The sequence below is a fragment of the Saccopteryx leptura genome, chromosome 7 (genome assembly GCF_036850995.1).
Source record: "Saccopteryx leptura isolate mSacLep1 chromosome 7, mSacLep1_pri_phased_curated, whole genome shotgun sequence".
Taxonomy (NCBI): domain Eukaryota; kingdom Metazoa; phylum Chordata; class Mammalia; order Chiroptera; family Emballonuridae; genus Saccopteryx; species Saccopteryx leptura.
In genome coordinates, this window is record NC_089509.1 from 33678972 (window position 1) to 33702753 (window position 23782).

The following is a 23782-nucleotide window of genomic DNA, read 5'->3' on the forward strand; positions in this document are numbered from 1 at the left end:
CTTCTTGGGTTAGCATCAGCTATTATTTGTAATCCACTTTTGGATTTGGGCCACTTTGAAGTCTTGATTTGTTTGTTTTCTTAACAGGTGATAGTCTTGTTTACTGATCTCAGCAGGGGGCTTCCTTGAAACTGTATCCAGGAATGCCATGGGTATAACCTGGGACTCTGAAGGCCTCTTCTACCAATTAATCTCTGTGGGGGCAGGGTATTTTCTCAGCTTCAGTAGGGGGAGGTGTATCTCACATCTCCATGGAGACCTGAGTTACTGCCCCTCCTCCCCACTTCTTGTTTTCAGCTGTGTCTTGTTGAGCTGATTGGAACTGGAGAGATTTCTGGAGATCTGTGATGCAGAAGCAATTTAGTCTTGCTTTGTGGAAGGATCAGTCCCTCCCCCAGCTATGGTCGCCTCCAGCACTGGATGACATCTCCTGCATTCCTCTGCCCCTCACCATGTGTCCCTCACCCCTTTCCACTTGGAAGATAAGCCGGTCCTTTCAACACACCTTGCTCCCTGGTTGCCAGGCAATTGGCTGTGAGCAGTATTTTCTGCTCTTTTCCCCTCTGGGCTCTCAGCCTCACCCCCCACTCCATTCCTGTAAGCAGGGGAGATTCAGGCGCTCCCTACCAGGTTTTTGTGGTTTCTTCTTTGCTTCTTGGTTTTTGTTTTGTTGTTGTTTTTTTTATAAATAAATTTTTATTTTAATGGGGTGACATCAATAAATCAGGGCACATACATTCAAAGAAAACATTTCCAGGTTATCTTGTCATTTAGTTCTGTTGCATACCCATCACCCAAAGAGAGATCGTCCTCCGTCACCCTCTATCCAGTTTTCTCTGTACCCCTCTCCCTCCCCCTCCCCCTCTCCCTCCTTCCCTCCCCCCACCCGCTGTAACCACCACACTCCTGTCCACGTCTCTTAGTCTTGTTTTTACGTCCCACCAATGTATGGAATCCTGCAGTTCCTGTTCTTTTCTGATTCACCTATTTCACTCCGCAATAATGCCATCAAGATTCCACCATTCTGCTGCAAGTGATCCGATGTCATCATTTCTTCTAGCTGAATAGCCCACCATAATGTATATGTGCCCCATCTTCCCTATCCAGTCCTCTATTTTTTTTTACAGTGATTAAAAGCCTTTAAGCAAACTCTTGGCCAATACAGCAAGAATCCATAAAAGAGTAGTGTCCTTAACATGTTCACCAAATCCAAGTTGGCCACATCACCATGCCAAATCCCTGAAAAATGCAACCCAACCACAGTTCAGTCTGTTAGGAGCTGTCACAGGGAGCAGGAGTCCAGGAAAAGTCCACATCCAGGAAAAGTCCTCATGGCACTGGAATTGTTGTCACCATTCTATACTTTGCAGCTCATATCCAAGTCCCAATGGCCGCTGCTTCTAGCTGCTCCTTGGTTTTTGAGAGCTGTTTTTGTAGTCCAGAGTTGGTTTTACATACCGATTTTTCCAAAATTGATTTGTATTCCAGTTTAGTGGTGAGAGCTGGGAGTCTGTGCATCTGCCTACTCCGCTGCCATCTTCAGGTCTCCCTATTCTCTGATTTCTTAAGGAACTTTTTCTTATTAACCATGTAATAAAGCCAGGGGTCCCCAAACTACGGCCCGCGGGTCACATGTGGCCCCCTGAGGCCATTTATCCGGCCCCGCCACACTTCCGGAAGGGGCACCTCTTTCATTGGTGGTCAGTTAGAGGAGCACATTGACCATCTCCTTAGCCAAAAGCAGGCCCATAGTTCCCATTGAAATACTGGTCAGTTTGTTGATTTAAATTTAATTGTTCTTTATTTTAAATATTGTATTTGTTCCCATTTTGTTTTTTTACTTTAAAATAAGATATGTGCAGTGTGCATAGGGATTTGTTCATAGTTTTTTTTACAGTCTGGCCCTCCAATGGTCTGAGGGACAGTGAACTGGCCCCCTGTGAAAAGTTTGGGGACCCCTGTAATAAACCATGGTGGTTACATGGAGGAAAATTACACTCTCGCCTCCTTACTTCCTAACTCTCAAAAGCAGACTACTCGACACATTTCAGCTGCTAGAGACAGGCACCATGAATTAGTCACTGCTGGAGGGAGAGAAATGGTAATGGTTTGAAATTCCCACAGCTGTACTGTTTTAATAGTTCATTGATTTCCTAACATTCAGGAATGGTCTGCTCTAGTTCATCTTATAGGCTCATCCTATACACCCAACCCTGCTGCATGTTAGGACCTCCTGGGAGCTTTAAAAAAATACTGATGTTTTCGCTCCCACACAAGACCAATTAAATTAGAATCTCTGTTGGTGTGGCTCTGAGCATAGGCCTTTGCTAAGTGCTCCCCAGGTGAGTTCATTGCCTAGCCAGGGCATTGCCTGATTGCCTGGACTGTCTCCACAAATGTTTATTAAACACCTACAGTATTCAGGTACTACGTGAGGTCCAAGGAGGCAGAGGTGATGAAGATCCTTGCTTTTTCTGGGAGTGTGGTCTCATTGCACTTACTGAGGGGTCTTATACCTGGCCTCAATATTTCTTAAATTGACTGATTGACTCACAGATCACTAATAAGCTGTCTGGGATGTGAGTGGAAAATGTTAGGAGTGAGAAGGAAGTTGGAAGTGGCAGCCCAATATTTAATCACAGAAACAGAGATACTGTATCCTTAAAACTCACCCCTCAATGTTGCTGCCTTTTTGTTTGATACATACTGTGATTACCAATACCTACCCCTACAGACACATTTCTTATTTACTGCATTCTCTTGGACTAAAATTTTAAAATGTTTGCCTTTTCCTTCACCACTTGATTATAAGCTACATACCTTAATAAAATTCTTTAGGGACTACTCCTATTTAAAAAAATTAATAAACTTCCCTGACCTGTGGTGGCACAGTGGGGTAAAGCATTTGACTTGGGATGCTGAGGTCACCGGTTCAAAACCTCGGGCTTGCCCAGTGTAGGCACAGATAGGAAGCAACTACTACAAGTTGATGCCTCCTGCTCCTCCCCACCCCCTTTTCTCTCTCTCTTATCTCCTCTCTAAAAATCAATAAATAAAATCTTTAGAAAAATAAAAAATTAATAAACATTTTACTTTAGTTCTAGATTTTTTGAAAAGCTGAAAACAGCTTTTTTCCTGTTTTCATTATAAACGTCTTATATCAGTATGATACATCTGTCACAATTAATGAACCAAGGATACATTAATATTAGCTAAAGTCCATATTTATTCAGCTTTCCTTACCTCTTTTTTTTAACCTCTTGTTCTTTATCTGCTCTAAGATCCCATTAGGATTCCACATTAAAGTTACGGACTACCTGGGTCCTCCGCATCCCAGTCTGACGCTCCACCCTCTGCACCACCGCCTGGTCAGGCAGGCTATTAATTTTTAAAGGAAGGAGGAATCCAATGTGGTTGATGAAACTGGACAAAGACTAATAGATGAGTTATCTTTTGAGTTGAGCTATTCTGTGTGAGATACTGACAGAGAGACCTCATCAAGGTAAAAGTTTGTTGAATGAATCAATAGATACTTGGCAGAAGGTCCTCAAAGTGTTGGAGGTCTTTGAGGAGGTATTTAAGAACAGTCAGTACTTTGTTTGACCAAAGCCTGGACCAGCCCTGGCTGGTTGGCTCAGCGGTAGAGCATCGGCCTGGCGTGCGGGGGACCCGGGTTCGATTCCCAGCCAGGGCACATAGGAGAAGCGCCCATTTGCTTCTCCACCCCCCCTTCCTCTCTGTCTCTCTCTTCCCCTTCCGCAGCCAAGGCTCCATTGGAGCAAAGATGGCCTGGGCGCTGGGGATGGCTCCTTGGCCTCTGCCCCAGGCGCTAGAGTGGCTCTGGTCACGGCAGAACGACGCCCCGGAGGGGCAGAGCATCACCCCCTGGTGGGCAGAGCGTCACCCCTGGTGGGCGTGCCGGGTGGATCCTGGTCGGGCGCATGCGGGAGTCTGTCTGACTGTCTCTCCCCGTTTCCAGCTTCAGAAAAAAACAAAAAAAAAAAAAAAAAAAAAAAGCCTGGACCCAAGTGGAGAGGAGCAGTGGTAAATAAATCTGTGATAGGGATTTGGAACTAATTCTCATAGACCCAAATGCTAGGCCATAAAGAGATTGGCCTTCATTTAATTAGAGGCCTTCATTTAATTAATCCACTGCAAGTTTGTGGGTGGTATGGCGTGGTTGGGCTTTGTTTAAGATAGCGATGGGTGATAGGGTCAGAAAGGGAAGACGGGAGTATAGGTAAGAAGAAGTCATGCCGTCGTTGAAGACAGGTAATCTAAGCAGGGGCAAGGATGGTCAGGCAGCGGGCATGGAAGAGGGGAGACAGGCACGAGAGGTTCTGTTGAGTAGAATTAATTCACCTTCATTACTGTCAGTTATGGAGCTGATTGGAATTGTGGAACAAGGGGGTAAGAGCCCTTGAAGATGTCCTGAAGAGTTCGGCCAGGGTCCTCACTAGGATATGAGTCTATTAATATGAAGAAGAGAATTGGGAAAAAGAGAGGGCTTTGTGATAAAGATGATGTGTTCTGGTTTTGGATATTGTAATAGATTGAATAGTATCCCTTGAACTAGATATATCTAAATCTTAACCCCCAGTACCTATGAATGTGACCTGATTTGGAAGTAGGATCTTTGCAGATATAATTAAGTTAAGGATCTCAGGATAAGCTCATTTTGGATTTAGGGTAGACCCTAGGCCCAATGACTAGTGTCCTTATAAGGGAAGGGAGGTAGGGATTTGGCACAGAGACACAGGAAAGAGCATATGAAGGCAGAGGCTAAGATTTGAGTTATGCAGTTACATGGGAAGAAACTAGAAGGCACCATGAACTATGAGGGGACAGGCATGGGACAGATTGTCCCTCAGAGCCAACAGAAGGCATCAGTCCCCCTGACACTTTGATTTTGGACTTCTGGCCCTCAGAACTGTGAGAGAATAAACTATTATTTTAGGCCACTGAATTTGTTATGGCAGTTTTAGGAAACATATAGATGTGCTCAGATTTTAAAACAGAGGACAAGAATTTACCAACCTTGAAGCTGCATCTGTAACCCTTGTTTTGTATGACACACTGGACTCACCGCGGACATTCACTCTGCCGACTGTTCCTGGTGCTAGTTTGGTGAGGGGCGGGGCCCAGGGTGGGGATGGGCTGTGTTGTTGATGAACTGAGGCAGGTAGAGTGGATGTGCTTCCCTACAGGGAAGAGTATTTCTAAAGCAAGAAGTGCTCAGTAACTGAGCCTCAGCCAGGTTTCTGTTCTGTGTTCCACAGTGTGCACAGAAAGGGATTTGAGAGTAAGATTCCACGTGGACTCCTGAGATGCTCACAACTCAGTAACCAAAACAAAACCATTAGCAAGGCTGATATGTAATCAGGTCTTAAGAGGTGTAAGGATGATTGAATTGAATAAGGAATCTTATTTGATTTTTTTTTATTAATTGGGTACTTGAATTTTTTCAGAATTTGTCACTGAGTTTCAGATTCTGTGACAAAGTCATTCCACAGAGTGTGTCCCTTGAATCCTAAAGTCACATTACCCTTGGCTGGATGTATGATGTATGCTGACTTAATGTAGGCTGATAAACCACCCTTTTTCCTTGCTAGGAAAATGCTCTGCAGCCCCTGGAATCAGTGGGGGTGGGGTGGGGTAGGGGTGGGGGGTGGAAGCACAGTCACCCTCCAGTAATGGGAACTGAACGCATTTAAGGACTGTTATCTGAATGGTCTGACACGTTTTCATTGGCCTGGCTAATCACATCAGTTGCTCTCTTTTTTCTTCCATGGGCTGGAGTTTGGCAGGCATGAGTGTTAGCCTGCGTGCCAGCGGTCCCCGGCTGCTGCAGTGTGCCCTGGACAAGAACCCCAGCCCATCTCTGCAGCCAGAGGCCTTGCTTAATAACCCCAACTGTATTTGAGGACATTGATTCTGATAAGAGGAGATTTTATATTTGTTTCTGGATACCAATGGAGTTGGGACACTAGGACAGGCTAGGTGATCCCATTGTGTTACCACTGTACCTTGTGACTTACCTCCAACAGGCCATCTTGTTGTAGTTCCTCCTCTGAATCCAGGGTAATCCCCTTCAAGCCATAGCATCTGGCACCAGACCCAATACCCAATACTTATTTATGCTATAAGCCAAGCATGGTATCTGGAGAGTATGGAAATCAGCTGTGGTGTTTGTGGCTCTCAGCATCAGCAGAGGCATCAGTCAGCTCTCACATACAAACCTTTTCCATGAAGGAAAAAGTCATTACTTGTGACTCAGGTCCTGAAGCAGCTTGGAGTCCTTTGTCCCCAATAATCTCTTGCTCCAGACTCGCTTCATTAATGTGCAGGGCACTTTGGCTCGTAACTCTTACTCTTCTTTTTTGGAAGAGAGGGACCTGAGCTTGGTTAAGGCACCTGAGTAGTCCTGAGAAACGTGGGACACAGTCTCTGGGAGTAGTATCCCAGAGAGGCTGTTTGCAGGGCGACTTCTACTCAGCACAGAGCTTTTGGAGAAGGCTGAGAAAATTCCTATAATATAAGGTCAGGCTCTTTGGGACAGTGGTGTCCTGTTTTGGAGTAGGGAGTCTTCAGGGTATTAGTAGAAGTTTCCACTCATCACTTTCTTTGGATTTGGAGATTACCCCTTTGGGGGTAAGGAAATAAATGACAGCAAGGCCCTAAGAGGGGTAGGAGACAGAGTAACCCTGCAACTTTTATAGACTCCTTCCTGAGAATCGGGTGTTTAGAGAAGGAAAAAGGGGAGAGTATTTGTTATTCAGGGCGGCCATAACAAGTATCACAGACTAGGTAGTTTAAACAACAGATACTTCTCTTCTCGTAGTTCTAGAAGCTGGAAGCCCTAGATCACGATTCGGCAGGGTTGCTTTCTCCTGAGGGGTCTCTCCTTGGCTTGCAGAGGGCTGTTTCCTCCTTGTGTCTTCACATGGCATTTCTTCTGTACCTGTCTGTGTCCAAATTTTCTCTTACTGGAACAGCAGCCATACTGGATTAGAGCCCACTCTAAGGACCTCATTTTAATGTAATTATTTCTTTAAAGACCTTATATCTACATATAGTCACATTCTGAATTACTGGGGGGGGGGGTAAAATTTCAACATATGACTTTTGAAATAAGAACACAATTCAGCCCATCACAGAAGGGAATTGACATTGTGCCAAATTCAAGTTGAATTTTATAACTACTAACAAACCCTGATTGTCTTGTTGGGGTTCTTGTCTTTGAGACTGAATCTAGGACATAGCAAAAAAAAAATTTTTTTTTGTATTTTTCTGAAGTGAGAAGCAAGGAGGTAGAGAGACAAGACAGACTCCTGCATTTACCCGACTGGTATCCACCCGGCAAGCCCACCAGGGGGTGATGCTCTGCCCATCTGGGCCATTGCTCCATTGCAACTGAAGCCATTCTAGCACCTGAGGCAGAGGTTATGGAGCCATCCTCAGTGCCTGGGCCAACTTTGCTCCAATGGAGCCTTGGCTGCTGGAGGGGAAGAGAGAGATAGAGAGGAAGGAGAGGGGGAAGGTGGAGAAGCAGATGAGTGCTTCTCCTGTGTGCCCTGGCCGGGAATAGAACCCAGAACTTTCACATGCCAGGCCAATACTCTACCACTGAGCCAACCAAATAGGCTGAAAATCTTTTTGAGGGTGTGCGTGCTCATCAGAAAGGCTTGCATGAATGTAACACAACTTGGAGGGTCATAATGATTGCCACAGGTAAAATTTTAGTGCCCCTTATCCACTTCGAGAATGTGTATGACTGATGTCCTGGGAAGAAGTATTGAATAATTATTTGGGACAGAGAACTGAGTGCTTTCTTATTGGGTTGGGGGTGAGATTCCTGATTAGGTTCATTTTAGATCCTTTGTCTTAGCAACATAGTTTCAGTCTGTCAGAAATGTCTCCTGTTTTAGAGGTAATGGATTCCTTACCTATATACTAAACAGAGCAATCTTCCTAGTATTTATTCATTTTGTTTAGGAGAAACTCTTGCTCTTGAAAAAAAGATAGTCTTAAAAAATATACAGAAGAACTCCAGACTAAATTCTCTGTAATTTTTCATAGCAGTTTTGATATTTAGATGACATGTTCCCAGCTAACTGAACACCAAACTAGTGAATGAACTTCCACTAATCCGTGTGCTAACCATTCGGGGTGACCACGAGGTCTTCTCAGCTGAGAGCTGCATGCTGAACAGAGGGGCCTGCGTTCTCTGTGGCTCTTGATTTTGCTTGCTGGTCTCTTGTCCGTGTGCAAAAGTGATGGTTTTTCATCAGCTTCCTGGGGACATCTTTTGATGACTCACATGGGCTCCTGTGTGTATTCAGGTGGCAGTGGCATCTTCCTCCCATGCCACGGACTCTTTTATTCCTTCTGAAGATAAAAACCAGAGAGCAGTGTAGCTTCTTGCTTTCTCTTTCAACCGTCCAGTTGTCTTGGTGCGGAGGAGCTGTGTTTGTCTTCAGGCCCACGTTTCCACAGAGAAGGTTGGTTACCTTATTTCTGTGCTCAAGAAAGGAAGAGCATGTGGGTGGCAAGCAGGCAGGGGGAGACGTGCGTTTCCAGCTGGTTTCACCGGTGTGTTATCTGCAGGGGTGGGAAGCAGGGCTCCCAGCGCAGTCGCTCTGACTCTGCCTCAGCTGTTTGGCTAGAAGCTTATTACCACTGGGCTGGGGGCAAGAAGGCTACTTCAGCTTTAGGTACCAAGACAGGAGCAGTTCTAGTGACACTGGCCCATAGTGGGCATGTTCTTATCTCCCTTCAGCTTTGAATATGAAGAACATTAATTAAGATTGTTGGGGAGATTCACCTGGCCCTTAGGGAAGAAAAACTATTAAAGAGACTTGTTTGCTGGCTGCTGCCACTGATTCTGAAATGAAGAGTTATATAATTAACTGGTTCCTGGTGGAGTAGCTTTTCTGCCTCTTATACACAGTTCTTAGAATAAAGTTAGTATTAAAAAAAAATCAAACTTTTCACATTATAAATATTTGATAATTACTTGTTGAATCAATTACATAAAAATTGATTCCAGGATAAACATAATGTGGTGTGTACTTGCAATGGAGTATTATTCGGGCATAGAAAGGAATGGAATTCTGATACATGATACAACAGGGATGAGCCTTGAAAACATTATGCTTAGTGAACTATGGACACAAAGGGACAAATGGATGATTCATGTATATGCAGCAAATATTCAGATAGGCAAAGTCATAGAGACAGAAAGCAGAATAGTGCTTATCGGGACCTGAGGGAAGAGGGTAATGGGGACTTAGTGTTTAGTGGGGACAGAGGTTCTGTTTGAGATGACGACAAAGTTTTGGAAATGGGTAGTGATGATAGTTGCATAATATTGCGAATGTATTTAATGCCACTTAACTGTACACTTAAAATGTTCAATGGTGAATTTTATATTATGTGTATTTTGCCATAAAAATGTTTTAAAAATTGATTCCAATTCAGGAAGGATATATGACTTCTCCAAATGTAGAAATTTAGAAGTAAGCCTGTGCTTTTAACCTTCCGAGGGCTGTTTTCCTGTGGCTCTGCCCCTAGTCAGCAACAGAGAAGACCTTGACTCAGTTGCCAGAGACCAAAGTCTCAGCTGTAGCCTGATTCTACCCAGCTTCTTGTTGGGAGAGATGATAATATTTCTACGTAATATCTCTGAGGATATGGAGTTCATTTATTCTTCCAGAAATTCTCAGTGTGATCCCTGGATCAAGCCAGATTATCTGATTGCTCTGTGCTTAGGGTGTCATTTTGGCCTTGAGAATCACTTCCATGAGCCCTGGAAACAATAAAAAGCAAGTAGGAGACTCGCTGCTGTATTCACGTAGAGGCACTATCACTATGACTTTGCCTCCTGACCTCCCAGTGTGGGTGGTAAAGGATCCTTTAAGAATTTACCCAAGGAAGAGAAGGTTAACATTTTGGGAGAAATTTCTCTATGATAAGAAAAAGCTAACACTCTTGAGAAGTGTGTAAATTGTATTATCTTAAAGTCAGTGTGTTTATCTTGTGACTGTTTTCTCTTTGCTTTGGCCACTAGGATGCTCAGGACCTGATTTATGAATTTTATCAAGTAATAGTTTGTGCTTTATAATATACATTTCTATGGACTAATTTTTCCTCATACTCTTGTAGACTCTTTTTGTTATGTTGTCTTCTTTATGTGGTATACATATTGTACACAAGTTTTTGACATTAGATGGTTTATCAGTCAACGTTCTCTGGAGAACCCTGATGAATAGGGTGTGTGTGTGTGTGTGTGTGTGTGTGTGTGTGTGAGAGAGAACCCTGATGAATAGGGTGTGTGTGTGTGTGTGTGTGTGTGTGTGTGTGTGTGTGTGTGTATGTATGTGAGAACCCTGATGAATAGGGTGTGTGTGTGTGTGTGTGTGTAATGCTGGTGGCTGAGGCCAGGCAGGTTCACATTGGATTCGGGCAGATGGTAGAAAAACTGTGGAGCTTAATTATTTCTCAGGCCAGGGGCTCAGCAGGTTTCTGCCTGAATTTCACCCCCAACTCTGACAGCTCTGCCTGGGTGTAGGGCTGGACCACAGAGTGCTCCACTACCTCAGGAGGAGGCTGTGGCTGCCCCTGAGAGACTCTTGGCTGCTGGGTCTTTACTTTCTTGGAGATCACTGGCTGGGCTCGGAGTCTGCAGATGGCAGTTGCAGCCTGAGCCTCCCCCTCAGAAGAGTGGGAAATGCCTGTTCCTGCTGACTCAGAGCCACTCCACTGGCAGGAATGCAGCTCCATCTTCTGCACCCACTTTGGCTTCTGTGGCTGCTGGCTCTCATCCTAAAGCTAACTCTCGAGTTCCTAAACCCACAGCTGTTTCTCCAACAACCATTGCTGCCAACGTTCAGCTTCCAGGGCAAACTGCAACTCATGAATCCGTAACTCTCTGTCCAGAGACCACTCCAGTTCCAGGCACCGTTGGCTCTCAGCCTGCACCTCACAGTGCAGCTCTCAGACCCAGTTGGCCTCCTTCTCCAGTGCTTGTTCCGGTTCACACTGTCAGTGGTGCTCAGTATGCAGCTCATCTTGGGGCTTTCGACCTCTCTCAGCTTCTTGCACAGAGCTCTTGGTTTCTTCTCGCAGGATGGTAAAAAACACTCAGCCCACGGTCCCCACCAGGAGAGCCACCGGGAACAGCCACTCTTCTATTCCACCCCTCAAGGGTGTCAATGGCTCCATACTCATCTGCTCCGAATCCTGCCCACTATGCCAGATGTAATGCCAGTGGCAAGGCCAGGCGAGTTCACACTGGACTCGGGCAGATGGTAGAAGAAACTGCGGAGCTGGACAGGGTTGGGCCATTCTGTTTAATAGAGTCTCACTACAGCAGACAAGCACACAGGCAGGGGAAATTATTTCTCAGGCAAAGAAACAGCAAGACTGGCCCCTCACAGTGGCAGACAGGCAATCCGCCATCTGCAATCCTGAGCACAAGCACCCATAGCTTTATATAGGCTATACACATGTGGCACTGCCACGTGCTCATACACTAATCAGGCAAAGTGCTTATACCTGGTAACCCCGCAAGCAAGCCTAACACAGCTGCCCCACAGACAGTGATGTTTGTTTTAAGGAATTGACTCACATGAGTGTGGAGGCTAGCAGGTTTGAAATTTGCAGGGCAGGCCAGCAGGTTGGAGACTCAAGAGGGAACCAATTTTTCCTCTTAAGGCCTCAGCTGATCTGATGAGGTTCTCATATTATGGTGGGTAATCTACTTTACTCAAAATTCACTAATTTTAATGTTAATCACTTCTAAAATCAATCCTTTCAGCAACATCGAGATGTGTTTAACCAGACAATTGGGTATCATAACCCAGCCCAATTAAACGTGTAAAATTAACCATCATAGATAGGGATTAAATATATAATAGAGTTTTTAAAAACTGGACATAATCGTTCTTTGTCCTTAACATTTGCTTATTTGAATGCATGTAGATAATGTTTCCAGTTCCCTCCCACCTCCTCATCTAGGTTCAAGTCTCATGTTGTCATGATTTCATCACCTGGTAGGGCTGTCTTCCAAAGCCTGGTTGGCTACATGGTATAGAGCCTGCACTGTGTGTGGACGTGTTGACTGTGTGAATGTGCTGACCTGCCAGCACACCCTGCTATTTGTTAGTGTTACAGAGTTCTGCCAGCTGCTTGCTAAACAGCCATTTTTGTAGAGGGACGTGATGAGGTACATGATTTCACCAGTTATTACCATTCCCAACTAGAAGGGGCCCAGGTGCATGTTAATAAAACATTAGCTCACTCTCTCTGTAAACTGAACAGCATTACCTGACCTGATTCCGGGGATTTCATGCATTTGATATTGTTCAATTGGTTATATTGCTGCTGTTCTACTCTGCAAGGTCGTCAAACATCCGGAGATCTGCCTTTTGTGAGAAAACATTCCAGCTGTTCAGGAATGTAACTCACCTTATCTTTTTTTTTCTTTGGTAGACTGGTGGTTACTTCCTTTGGGCGCAGTTGGCGAGGAGTCTGACAGCCACACTGTCTGTCTTAAGGTAAGAATGGAAGTGATTACAGATGGCCTTTGTCATTTCATCCGGAAGCTTTGGGTCGGCTTGTCAGGGATCTGCATGCGCTCTTGAATGTCTTGGGACTCTGTCTTTAGCCCATCTCCTTGGAAGTGTGCCAGGTGTTCTCTCCCATTCCAACCCTTTGCTGCTCCCTGGAGTCCGGGCATTTCCAATCCTGGTTTTGGCTTTAGTTCCATTTCTAGTGAACCCAAGGAGGGCGTCTCTGTACCCAGGCAGTGATCAGCGGATCAAAGACTTTTCTGCTTCCCAGAAGTTTCTTGTCAGAAGTGTTTCTGTCAGCTGAAATAAGTTGCTCATTCTATTTAGTAAGTGCATGTACTGATTAGATCATTGAGCATTTGTAATTACAGGATATTCAAATGTTAAGGACTAGAAAATATTTCTTGATCCCAAACAGGATGAGAGTGTTCATTCTAACAGAGAAGAGGCAACAGCATTGATGTGGGCACATTTAAAGTTGTCTTTTACTAATGACCACTTTCTACTTCATTTCGCCCTTTTGGTTCAGGTATGGTCCTTAATACACAGGCTGAGCAGGTTTGATTGTTGGGCATGTCTCCATTTTCCATTTTCCCCGTGAAAACACTGAGTCTGAAATCTGGTTTTCTGAGGTCTGGCTAGAGAGACCAAGAATTGTCTTTTTGTAGCTTCAGAGACCTCAGCCTGGTCTGCGAAGTAGCCTGCCTGGTGTGGGTGCAGCTCCCAGTGTAGAGGCTCCCTGCCCTGCACGCAGACCTCCCACCTTGTAGCTGATGGTGAAGGAGGCCGCCTCCAGAGGAAGTTGTCTGAGATTATGTGCTGATGGGGCCTGGGCCATGTTTACCTTCCTGTTTCTTGTCTAAAGAGCAGCTTGAATTATTAGTACCTGTGTTTGTTAATGCTAATTATGTGTTTCAAGTACAAAGCAGTATTCTGTAGACATCTACTAAGATGCTTTTTTACTGCTTGCCTTTTTTTAAAGGATGATATTGTACTACCCTAATTAAGTCCAAGAAAACAAGTAGGAATCTGTATGTTATCATCAGTGTTACCCCTCAGGGAATACTGGGTGGCATGTGAGTTGTTACTTCAGCTTAAGAGTCTGCAGTGAATGAACCTGAAGTGTGTGGAGATCAGAGCAGTGATGGTCCAGCAATGAGACCTATGGAGAGCACTGGGCGATCATCCAAAGCAAGGAGACTTCATGCCTTTTTAGTTATAGCATTCAAAAGTGTCAGGAACATCATCATCATCATCATCATCATCATCATGATAATCACAATAATAATGCTAACAATGGTAATTAAAAAGTAACTCTAATATTAACCGTCTCGTCTCTGTCACCACAACCATGACCGCTAACATTTATTGGCTCCTACTTCCTGCTAGGCACGAAGCTAAGTATATTATTTGCATTATTCTTTCCTAATCTGCACAGCATCCCTAGGAGGAAGGCCCTATGAATATCCACCTTTTACAGTTGAGGAAACAGGTTTAAAGTGATTAGGTAAGTTGCTCAAAGTAAGCCAGCCATGCTAGAAAGGGGCAGACTGGGTGTAACTGCTCAGCAGCCCACTCTGGGGTGGGCCGTGCTGCAGCTTCAACTACATGCGGTGTGTATGGCGACAGTCCACTCAGCCTTCACATTTGCCCCTGCTCTGGTGCTCTGTCCTCTGGCCACTTTCCATTGACAGCCTGCAATGATGCAGTCAAAACATTAAAAATATATATAAGTAGTTCAAGATTGTGAAAGAATATTTGGCGTATAGAGAATATAATGAAGATTAAAAACCACCCAGTTAAATTTTTTTTTTTTTTAATTTATTGATTTCAGTAAGAGAGGAAGGGAGAGAGAGACAGAGACAGAGAAACAGATACAGAAACATCAAGCTATTCCTGTAAGTGCCCTGAACCGGATTGAACCGGCACCTCCTGGGCTTTGGGATGAAGCTCTAACCAACCAAGCTATCCAGCCAGGGCTCCCCAGTTTTAAAAGATGCCAACTCTCTAAGTCATGGACAGGTCATGTGCCTGGCCCCTGTGCACAGTGTGTTCACATAGTTACTATATGTTTAAGTTTTGAATTTTAAATGTAACAAGTATTTTCCTGTCCCTTTGCTTTCACAAGCCTATTTTAATGGCCACTGTGTATGGTTAGAGGGCTCTTCAATTTATTCCACAAGAGACTGTATCCTTGCATTGCTCCCCTGTGATGAGTCCAGAGCTTCTGCTCACTGTATTGGGTAGCCAGTTTCTTTCTGAGACAGTGGGTTGCAATTGTGGGGTGTCTATGCCCCTCACATTGTAAATACCTTGTATCTTAAGTGGGGCTGGGCAGGGGTCCTACTGGCCTGGCTCCCGGAGACTCCAGTGTGGCTCTGCACACCTTCCCTTTCCAGAAGTCCCTTCAGTTTGCATCTTCATCTGTGTACTATGTACGTCTAGTTGTGACATCTTAGGATAAACGGTGCAGGCCACCAGCCATGAAAACTGAGTACATCCAGGACATGGCTGGAGGAAAAAGATAAACAACCGTTAGAAATGTAGCAATATTTTCCACATAACTCTATGTACCCAACATCCAGGAAGCCCTACCCTAGAGACTTAGCCAAGAATAAGGTCAGCTAATCGCACCTCTTCCGCCGTTGTAAACGCTGCTTGCTTGCTCAGCCTAGATAGCTACCCTATAAAAAGGAGCCATTTTAGAAGCTCGGGGCTGCAGTGCTCCCTTGCGTGGGTTGCCTGCAGTCCCTGCGCATGTTTGCAATAAAACTTATAAAATTCACTTTGGGTTTGCTGTGTCTGTCTCCTGGGATGTAACACATGGAGGCCCCAGCGAGATAGGCCGTGTAAGACCCCTCCTCATGGAGTGGGCTGCATGCAGCAGACCTTGGTAGCTGGCCAGCCTCCAGCTGTTGCCGTTTGGAAACTGAATTTGGCTGATTCGAAACATTTGGAGTCTCGAGACTGTTTGGTAAGGAAGCTTCCTCTTTGAATATTTGGAAACAGAGCTCTGGTTAGAAAAGGGTGTAGTGGAGCAGGCGGGACACCACCTGATTTCTCCCTACCCGGTCAGTTGGGGAATGCAGGATGCTGCCTTCTCCCTTTTGGTTTCAGTTTAGAAGTTTTGTTTGTTTCATGTGCATATTGGTTTGTTTGTCTGCTTCGCCCATTGCTTCCTCACAGGATTCCTTCGAGAGTCAAGGGCTGTGGGTCAGGGGCAATCTGCTGCCCTAACACCTCTTCAGTGCTTGCTTGATAACTTTTCTGATTTCTCTCACAGGGCACGAGACTATGAGACTCCTGTTGATTCCGCCATGTTGTGGACTCTTTGTGAACTAGAATGGCCAACCTTTGGTGTAGGGTGGCCCTCGGAGGGCACTTTCAATTTACCCACACTCTTTGCTGTCAGGGCAAATGTCTATTTGGTCCTACACCCTGACCAGATGCTATATATAGATGTTTGGATTGACATAGCCACGGGAAGACCAGGTTATGTTAAGAAATTTTTTAAGAACTATATTAAAGGAAATTCATAAACAAGCCCACAAATTATAGGAACTAACTAAAGGCCTAAGAGAGTGCTGGAGGAAGTATAGAGTAGAAACTAGTTTCGGATATTCAGATATTCACCTACTGACCCAAAGAAATTTTACCCATTCAGAAAATAAAGGGTAAGAATTAATATTAAGAAGATACATTGAGAACTCTCTGTAAATTAAAATGGCCAACTTAAGAGCAGACTGGCCAAACTAAGGATTGCTAGACCCATAGAAAACATAGAGAGTCTAGCGTACTATCACCAGCACCCACCCGCAGGCAGGTGGCATGGTCAGTATGCAGCCCAGTACGGCAGCAGAGTAGAGAAAGAAAAGGCAGCCAGGCTGCAGCTGGCTGCAGGAGAAGCAGCAGAGAAAAGGAAAAAAAAAAAGAGAAGCGGCAGGCTCCTCTCACAGTTTCGGGCACCTGCCCCTCCCCCTTGGGCACCGGGAATCCCAGGCACCCTGACTGATTCCCTTATAGTGTATATAACAAAGAAACCTCTTTTTTAGCTCAAGGGCTGAGCCACTGCTTGGTCAGGCAAAAGATAACAGTGCAGTAAGCTAGAGGCTATCATCACCTTGCTACAGCCCCCTGCCCTCCTCTGCTTTGGCTCCAGGGAATCCCCACCTCCTACCTGGAGCCAGACCCGAGGAGAAGATCTAGGGAATACGGCCCCTTCTAAACCCACTGCTTTAGCCATAATAGTCAAGAATTATAAGAAAAAGGTCCTCAGGGAATTATAGGGTTACTATGTCCCTGAGGAAATTTAGGACCTTAAGTAAACTAGAATACCCCACTGTTAAGAAAATAAGTTTATAAAGTTGTGTGTTTTTTTAGTTTACTACCCCGACCCTTATAATGTTGTAAAGCTCTATAGGTCAAAAAGAGGGTTAGCATCTCTTTGCCAGCTGGGAAGCCACAAAATAGTAACTACATTCTGACCATTCTTTATTTTTCTCTGAAAATCAGTAGTTCATTAGGGATAGTAGTTTATAATCTCTTATTCTGAATCGTACTAAATTTGTACTAATAATAAAGCATATAGAATTGTATAGTCTGTCAAATACAAAGACTTCCTTTTTGTACCAAAGATCTGTTGTTACAAAAAAAAAACATTTTCTATGTTAGAAATGTATATGTTATTTCAACAGTCTTTTGTTAATTCTCCTTTTCATTTGCTATTTCATAGCCTGTAATGTTAAAATTTTAGTTTAAATATTAGGGGCTATGTAACACTAGTCAGCTCTGGAATTCCATGAAATCAGGAGCTTTCTGAACTCTCTTGGTTTATAACCTGATCAGTTCTAACTGGTGCAGCAGTTTTGGTGGGGCTCAGCTGGGTTACTCGGGGAATTTAGTTTTTCAAGATGATCAGACCTATAAACTCTTCAAAGGTGAAGTGTCTTAGCTACTTTTCTATACTTGCTGTCATCCCCACTTCTATGCCTGCTACCAACTTTCTCCCCACGCCCATGCACCCACAGAGTAGACAGTGCAAAGTACGTGCTCAACAAACCTGTGATGAGCAAGCATATACGCATGACAGAAGCTTCTGGTCTTGGTCTAAGAACCTTTAGCACTATGTGTGATCTCACTTACCAAACTAATAAGATTGGCTCATTTAGATGTGGTGACTTTGTTTATAGTAGACAAGGACTTTTAAGCCTCCAAAATCTCTCATAGCATATTTCAGAATGATTTTCCTACCAAGCTGATTACCAGTTATTCCTGCATGTTACCCATAAGAGAACACTGATCTATGAAACTCAGTATTTTCTTTTCCTGTATTATGTGTAGTGTGGGTTTATTTGCTTAGGTCATAGAAAAATCAAAGCTTAAAATTTATTATTTTCTTACTTTGAAAAGCAGAAAAAATGAAGGCACTTTGGGCTTCCTGAATTCTTGGAGTCACATGCCCGGGCTGTGGGGATTTAATGTCTGGTTCTGACTGGCTCCCCCTGAATCTCACCTGGTGATGCTGACCTTGAAATGGTTTGATCCTGTCTTGAAGGTAGCTACCCACTTCTTCGTGCAATATTTAAGACCCATGGTATTAAGCTACTTCCAAGGAGGCCAAATCTTGCCATTTCCGGCTCTGTAGTTATCACAGACAAAAAAGAACAAAATGTGTGTTTCCACACCATCCCCCTCTGCAAAGACCTAATTTGGCACGTACCATGATGGCACAGAAAGCTTGCTTCCATCTTCGTAGATTTGATCATTAATTAATCTTAGCTTTTTCCCAAGCTAACATACTGACAGCAGTGGGTGACTTCTAGGTGGGTGAAATGAGAGCTTGGAAGCACCGTGTGGTGGTTGGTGAACCTCCTGGCAAAGATGCAAGTGGCTGGTTTCCTGAGGTGTGTGTGTGTGTGTGTGTGTTTGAAATGCTGCTGGTAACAAAGCTCATTTGTTTAGGGCTCTGTAGCAGTTATCTCTTGTTGCATAATAATAAACCACCCCAAACTTAGTGTTTTAATAAGCCACTGTTTTATTAGCTCATGATTCTGTGGGTCAGCAATTTGGGCTGGGCTCTGGCAGTCTCCCTTGGGGTCACTCATGCCGGTGCCTGGGAGGTGGCTGATCTAGGAGATGGCAGCTGGGATAACTCATCTCCATCATTTGCTTTTATCCTGCAATAGGCTAGCACAAGCTCCTTCATATGACAGTGCTGTCCAGCAAAAGGACAAGAGTGGAAAGTGTACTTTCTATTGGTCAAAGAACGTCATAGGGCCAGCTCATGGGGGGGTTGTTGAAAACAGACTTCACCTATTAATGGATCGGCTGCAAAGAATTCATGGCCACCTAAAATTTATCACAGGCTTTTAATTTGGACATAAATGTAATCTGAAATTACTTTATTGTAAAATGACTATATTTTGCCTTTAAACTATCCTGGAGTAGGGATGGTGCTGTCAGCCCATCTGAGAGAGGTCTAGAAGACAGAAGTTTTCTGTAATATACCCCAGACATTAATAATAAAGATAGTAGTAATAACAAGTATTAATATTGTTCTTGCTATATGCCAAGCACTGTTTTAAATTCTTTACATGTCATAATGCATTTGGTCCTTACAGTATAGGTACTATTTTTGTCCCCATTTTATAGATGAGAGGACTAAGGCACAGAGAGGCTACATGACTTCACCTGATGTCATAAAGTTACTAAATGGCAGACCTGAGATGCCACCCAGGCAGACTGGCTCAGAGTCTGTGCCTTAACCCCCAAGGCCTCTTAAGTTAATAGAAACTAATTCTTTCTGACTCTTAGCAGCGGTCTCTCTTGGACTATGTAGTTTTTTGAAAGGCAGGGAATTGGCTATTGGAGAGGGACACTAAGCCTTTTGGGGAACACCAGGTGGTAAAAAACGGGACTGGTCACATTGTAGGAGCCCTAACTAGAGGTGATGACAGCACTTGTGATCCCATGCAACACAGTAATTCTTCTGTATGCAAATGTGTGGATGTGTCTGGTGATGTGCTGGTCATGGTCATTGTCCTGGTGTCACTCTGTTCTTCCTCTGCATCAGTGTTTGAAGAATGAGAATATTTAATAATGTCCTCCCCAGCCTTTCAAAAAGCCTCTTGTTCTTGGCTTTAGGTAGTCAGAAACCCTCTGCTCCAAGGAAAATGTTGTGGTTCTTTAGGTTTTTGTTTAATGGGGGATTAACAGCCTCCTTTCTACAGCATTTGTGGAAGTGTCCAGGTAGCACCAGGTGGTTTATCTAAGGAAAGTGACAAATTATACTGAAATTTATCCTGTCACCCTTGCAGCCATGTTGGAGTGACCCCTGGCACCAGTGTCTTAGTAAGGGGCTCACGCTCTTTCCTCGGTGTCAGGGGTGGAAATGTGTTGGAGTCAGGACTTTGCATTTAGCACTAGAGCGGGGAGAAAGCACCTGTCTGGGACATACAGGCCGTCATTCTAGCCATCTGGCGTCTCTTCTCCACCAAATCCCATTGTTGTCTGTTCACTCCACAGCTAGCCACCTAGTCTCCTTTCTGTCATCCTTGCTCTTCTCTGCGGACTCAGTGACTGTTCCCACTGCTGGGAGGTTTTGCCACAACTTCTATATCTGGAAGAACCTACATGTTCACCCTAATGGGGTCTTCAGCTAGAATCGGAGCTGAAAGCTAGACAATCTGGCGGTGCAGAGCCGCAGGGAGAGGGCAGAACATGGGCCGGTAGACCCAGGCTGCTGCTGCCCTGCCCCTGCTGTCACTGCTCACCTCCCCACACCAGGAACTCCCCCGAAGGCCAGACTTCTTGCTTGCCAAACAAGAGCTCATAGGGATGCTCCCTCATCTAGTGGGAACCCGGTTACCTTTGTAGTCTTCCCCCTTCAGCCGATCTTGCAGAGTGTATAGCCCTGCCCTGCCTACATTAAGTACTTGTTCCTTTCTGGATGCTTGCTTCCTTTTCTTTGTGTCCAAACCAGCCTGGACGGTTTATCCTCCACCTAGATGGGTAAACCTGACAGGCAGGTCTCTGCAGCAGAGTCCCCACACAGTGCTTTACTGCAGAGCTCAGCCTGTGTTTAGGACAGCGAGAGAGCACAGGCAGGAGGCTGCCTTTGTTTCCTGAGGCCTTTGGGCTGCTCCTTCCTGGATGTAGAAGAAATTGCTTCCTGTGATGGGTCTGGCCAGCAGGCCATGTCCCTGTCACGCCCTTCCGCTTGGTCGGCCAGGACTACTGAAACCTGAACCTTTGATCTTCAGTCGTCAACTTTAGTTGCCTTTGTCTTTGGCTAACGTGCCTATTTTGGGGACAGGCAGTGCGCAGGACCCGAGTGTGTGTGGAGGAGGGAAGAGAGGGGAGAGGCCGCCTCCGGGACGGTGTGAGCAGGGGATTTGGTGTGCCTAGAAAGCTGTGGTTCACCACACACAGGGCCCTTGAGTGCAAACAGAAGTCCTCGTGCCTCCTGGAGGGCCAGGGGTGGGGGTATTCCTTCACTTTATCCTCAAAGAGGATGGTCAGACATGGTATTTCCTTGAATTCACTGCAGTTTTGACTCACCCTGTGGTTGCTGGGTTTCATTGTTCCCCTTTTTTAGAGATTTTATGACTAATATTGTAGGAAGACAACACCTGAAAATTTGTAGAAGTCTTTTACTTTTTTTTTTCTAGCAGTGATGATGGTTGCTTAAAGATAAACATAGAAAGGGAGTTAAAAAAAAGAAAAAGAACTTAGCTGTAGGCTGGCCCTAGGCAAGGAAGGCTGAGGAGAAGGCATTTTCAGTGGTTGAAACCACATCTGCCCATCTGCATGTTTGGCTGGGGGCTTCCAGCCCCCAGTAGCAGGCACTTGAGCAACTTTATCATTCTGGTTTGTTCTCGGCCAGTGGCTCTTTTCTTGAAAGGTTGTTTCAGTAGCCCAACTAAAGCACAGCATTTCAAATTTAACCTTAGGAAGCTCTCCAAGTTTTATCTTCAGGAAGTCTTTCTAGAATAGAGATATAAACGTCTGCTCTAAACATGACAAGCCTGTGCACGATTCTGCTCTTCTCACCACCATCACTTTCCATGTGTAACCTGTGAACACCGAGTCCTGGCTGCTTATTAGCTGTATGTCCCCCTTTCTCAAAACGTAGGTCTCCACTAGGATAAGAAGAGCAAAGGGGTTCGATCTGGGATGTTACCCTGTGTTTGCTACACAGTGGGATGGCACCAGATGCATGGTGAATAAATGTGTTTGCACAGTGTCATCTGCAGCATATACTCTGATCTTAGGGGTCTGACTTCTATTTTATATTTATCCTCAGGTGTACTTAGGTGTGTGAGCAATACTTTTTGCTTCAGTTTACTTCAGAGCCTCAGCGATACAATATATCCAATCAATTTGTTGCCAAAACCACAGGTCGTAAACCTACTTAACTATCACCTAAGAGAACTTTAGTATGAGGCAATGATGTAGGATAGTTACCTGCCATCTATGAAATCAATTTATTTTCTATATTTTTAGAATCACTAGATTTGTAATTAAACAGTATTTTTAATTTTTATTGAAATGTATTTGACATATAACATTTAAATTTAAGGTATACAACCTATTAATACATTTACATATTGTAGTATGATCGCCATTTTAGTGTTTTCACCTCAATCACATCAAATTAATATCATTTCTTTTTTTGTAGTGGGAATAATTAAGACTGAGTCTCTTAGCAAGTTTGGTGATGGTCATATCATATTGTTCACTATACTGTGCATTAACTCTTCAGAACTTTCTTGGCTACTAATTATTAGGAAACAGTATTTTAAGATATCTCCCTCAAAAGGGTGAATTAGAGTAATGTAATATGGAACATAGAGAGGTTCAGATTAATTAGGAAATGAGAATCCCTAATGCAGTCATGGATTTGCTCCTGAGATTGGTTGTAACTCTGGGAGGGAAAGGTCTTCAATGTTCAAGTCTTTAAAATGAACTGCCATAAAATCTTGAACTTTCTCTTACTAACATGTGCTTCCCATGTTGGAATAAGACATTGTATTAGCTTTGTAGGATTCCTTAAATAACAGGCAGCGACCAAGAGAAGAGAACCAGCTGGTGTTCCTGTAGTATTTCTTTCCACTGAAGTTACAAATGTCCTCTCAGCCATTTCTTCCCTACCTTGTCCATCCTTGTTATCACCAGAGGCCAAATGCATAGTTCTGTGGATAGCTCTCCTTGACTTGTGAGCTGACATAAAGATTTTAAATATAGAGTTTTAAGATGTTAGGGAGGAAAGTGACATTGATTTATTTGTTTTGTTCTCAGCCAGCCTGAGAAACCTGTCTTGTCAGGTAATGAACAACTGCTTTTACCCAACTAGTGACTTCAAAGGAACAATTACTCATCCCATCATTTTCGTTCTTGCTGAGTCATCCAGGCTGGCTCATATTGGTCTCAACTGAATAAGAATCTCCAGGCAATGGACTCTGGGGCTGAGGTTCCTGTTTAGTAATATGAATCACAAAAACATGCCTTGGACACGAAGCCGTGGACGTTCTGGAAAGATTTCATAGATCCAGCTTTTCAGTCGTATGTCTATTGGGGATATTACATTGTGCGGTATGGTCAAAAGTGGCCATCTTAAAGGCCAATGAAGAATGACTATATGAGTAACCAGACCCTCTGTCCTGCCTAGTGTTGGTGTAAAGGGTGAAGATAGAACTATGAAAATGAACGGTGATTTTGGGGTACCTCTTACCTGTACCTTCTTAGTAGTGTTGTAGGTTTGACCACTGAATCTTCCGTGGGGATCTTAGTAAAACCCCTTTAAGGCCCTGTCCTTGTGATGGTACTGACGGAGCCTTGACACTTAAGAAGACTTGTGCCTTCATAGACAGGTACTATTGAAAGGCAGCTGGAATTGCTTCTATTTACAAATCCTACCTGTCCCCTATCATGTTACTGTTTTGAGTACTCTTCTTGGATTCTATTGTATTTGTTTTTTGTTTTTTTTTCCTTTTCACCATGACATACTTTAAAAGGACACATTCATGTATTCTCTTTGTTGTACAATTCATTCTAAAAATAAAAACATGCCAATGAACCTTTTCATTGTTTTACAGAAATTGGAACAGATGCCACAGTGAGCAATTTTTAATTTTTATTTATTTATTTATTTCTATTAATTTTACTAGGGTAACACCAATAAAATGGGGTCCATATGTTCAAAGAAAACA

The 23782-nt window shown here is 44.0% G+C and overlaps 1 protein-coding gene across 6 annotated transcripts in view; it reads left to right on the top strand.

Annotated features, from left to right (window-relative positions):
• LYPD6B (LY6/PLAUR domain containing 6B) overlaps positions 1-23782 on the top strand; it is a 204189-nt gene that overhangs the window by 125406 nt on the left and 55001 nt on the right. For 3 of the 6 annotated variants that reach the window (XM_066345382.1, XM_066345387.1, XM_066345383.1), the window contains one exon: positions 12493-12557. The exons of the other annotated variants lie outside the window; for them this stretch is intronic. The gene's annotated coding sequence lies outside the window, so the exon portion shown is untranslated. The remainder of the gene's footprint in view (positions 1-12492; positions 12558-23782) is intronic. 6 annotated transcript variants of the gene reach the window in all.